This window comes from Mus caroli, unplaced genomic scaffold (assembly GCF_978045245.1).
Source record: "Mus caroli unplaced genomic scaffold, Mus_caroli_1 scaffold_1, whole genome shotgun sequence".
NCBI classification, from domain to species: Eukaryota; Metazoa; Chordata; class Mammalia; order Rodentia; family Muridae; genus Mus; species Mus caroli.
Window position 1 is genome coordinate 87191166 of NW_028227256.1, and position 3190 is coordinate 87194355.

Here is a 3190-nt window from a genome sequence, read left to right on the forward strand (position 1 = left end):
ATAAATACATCCTTCACACTATCCCACCTGATGATGGCTATTCTGAGTCACATTATTTTTTCCTATGGCTTCTCAAAAGGTTTCATGGCTTTACATACAAGTCTCCCATAGTGTACCCAAGTATCTTGGGCTCATCACTTTGCTTCCTGGTTTGTCCTTAGAGACATGCTTCCCAGTGTAGGTGTGTCCCAGGCTTTCCTTTCTAAAGAACTCAGGTTAAGATAAATCAATACAGTGCCCTGACCACTGGGAATTCATTCCTTCAGCAAGTATAAGCACCTACTATGTATGCAGCATGGTAGTGGGCTTTCAAAAACTGGGGATCGGCAAATAAGTCATCACATATGTACATGACGTAAGAAGCAAAGGCTGGAACTGTCCGGATCCTGTATCCTAATCCAGGGACTAAAGGTGGCTTAGTCAGAATCAGACTTCTCTACCAAGCTCCAAGACATGTGTTTTTCCATAAAACAGGCAGGAAACACAGAAAAGGAGTCCTGGGGGAGACCAGGTATGGGATGGGGGTGGGGTAAGCAGAGGCATGGCGTGCTCTCAGAACTGAGAGAGCAGAACTGAGGAATGGCAGGGATGGCTGAGAGTGACAGAAGATGGTAGGAGAGAGGTTGGTTCAGAAAACCAGGAACTGACCATGATGTACCTAGAGAATTGATTCCACAATTGGAGGGGACCCAGATGAGTTTGGATTACAGTTAACATTCTGAAAAGATCACTTGGGCTGATTTGAATAGTGGGGCACATCTGTAATGTCAGTGCTTGGAGACTGAGGGAGGGAGGATCAGGACTTCAAGGCCCATCTGGGCTGCATAGGGAGACCCTGTCTTAGCAAGCATGCAAAGAGATTGTGTTGGCTAAGGCTCAAGAACTACATGGTAGTCCAAGAACAGACAGAGGCTCAAGAACTACATGGAGGGCCAAGAACAGACAGAGGAGGCCTAATGAGGTGATTGAAGTATCTGGGTGAAGTGTGTACATGATGTTCTCACTGCGGTGAATGGTAAGGATGGTGAAAAGAAAAGCTTGGGATGGGCAAAGATGAGATTCAGTCTGGGGAGATGGGTCAATGTAATAGCACTTGCTACTCAAAAAAATGAGGTTCTGAGTTCAAATAATCAGAACCCACAGAAAAGCCAGACCCACAAACAAGCATCTGTAATCCTGGCATTCCTACAGGGAGATGGGAGGTGGAAAGAGAATCCTCAGAAGCCTGTGAGCCAGTTAGCCTGGTGTGTGTAGTAAAAAACAGCACAAAGAACTGCTACAAATAATGTGGGAGGTAAGGACCAACAATCAAGATTGTCTTCTGGCTTCCTCCTGTTCACCATTGTTAAGGCCTAGTAACCTGGGTAGCTGTCATTTTGTGTTACTGCTAATATTTTAAGTAACATTCTTATATGTTGTAATTGCTGTTACTGGGATACTTTCTCATGTCCAAGTTGATTACATATTCTGTTATGTTCTGTGCCCTTGGAGGCCAATCATGATAGAAGTCAGTAGAACTTTGTATAGTTTGTATAGTATGCTTTGTATAGTTACTGACAATAAGTTTGGACCTGAACCAAACACACAGCAGACCTTCCTGCACCTGTGTATAATCTTTAATGTTTTTTGCTTTTATAAGTTGCCCCTGGGATGGACTACAATGGAAGAGAGACACCTGCACCAATATAAGAAACTATTTGGAATAAGACTTCCATTTTGAGTAGGGGTCAAGTAAAGTTTAAGTTCCTAAGACCTCCCTGGGAACTGACATCCTACTTAGCAGAAAGAGACTTGTATGTGGGTAATTGACATCCTGTTTAGCAAGCTATCACATGAATGTTAGATAAGGCAAGATCATGCCACAGTTGAATACCCCAACTGATAGGAATAGGATACATATATGTACAACAAAGACATGTTTCTAAGGAAATACCCCTATTTCTAAATCCTTATGGATGGAATCACTTGGCACAGAAGTTTGTAGATCTCAGACTTAAAAAGCCCTATATGATCTTGACTCAATATTACAGTCAGCTCCTGAGTCTGACCCATGGCCCTGGTCAATCAGTCTTGGGGTCTGGCATTCAACAAACCATTCCTATTTGACTGAGATAGGTGTTTGAATGGTTTGTGTGGCAATCCCCAGACCCCAACAACCATAGAACGCATTCACCTGTATTTATACACACACTCTATACATATGCATGTGCGTGCGCGCGCGCGCGCGCGCACACACACACACACACACACACACACATGAGAGATAAAACTATTAATTTTATAATTACAATTAAATTAACTTGACTTCTTTTCCTAGATGTATCCCTTTAATTTCCTTCCCTTGTCCTACTGCTCTAGCTAGCTTATAGCACTATGATAAAAAGAAGTGAGTACAGTGCTTAGTGAGTTAGCCCTGTCTTGTTCCTGGTTAGAATAAGATTGCTCTAAGTCTCTCTCTACTTAGGAATATAACTTCTGAGATCTCTGATAGTTATGGACCACTAGTTAGAAATCTTGCTTGATTCCCCATCCCAAAGCTATCTACTCCTGAAGACTGTGCCTAGAACCTCTTCCTCACTTCTTCAATCCAGTGGTCCTTAAAGGCTCACCCAAGTTCATTAACTCCATAAACTTGCACTGATACCAGTATGGTCAACTTCCCAGCCTCTTGCTCTGTCTGATGACTTACTGAGATGCTTGAAGGACCAGATGCTCCAGCTCTCAGCTGAACTGTTATAGAGTGCTCATTTGCATGCCTCTGCTGCCCTAGAAACCGAGGGACGGGCAGCTGATTGACCAGGTTGTTACTGTGGTAGGAGTTGAGTGGGCTGGGTTGCTTTTGCACTCATCAGTCTGAGGTAGACACACACATCCCAGCTTTTGCTGTCTTCTGAATGTCTTCTGGAAGCAATTCCTTCCCAGTCAGCCTTTCTAACACTTGAATATCACTAGCTTTATCCCTTCATTGAGTCATGCTTGAGTGCACAGCAGTGCCCAGCCAGGATGACTGAGCTTCCAGTTCAGATTATTCAGAAAAATTGCTTCTTTGCCCATAGAAGGTGCCAGTGAGGAGTGATCAGCCCTGCAGAGATGCTATCTGGGCAGAGTAAAACCAGACTCTGAATTTCCATCGGGGCAAAAATCTCAAGAATTAAGTCCTTCTAAATGACGAATCTTAAACTTAGTGCTT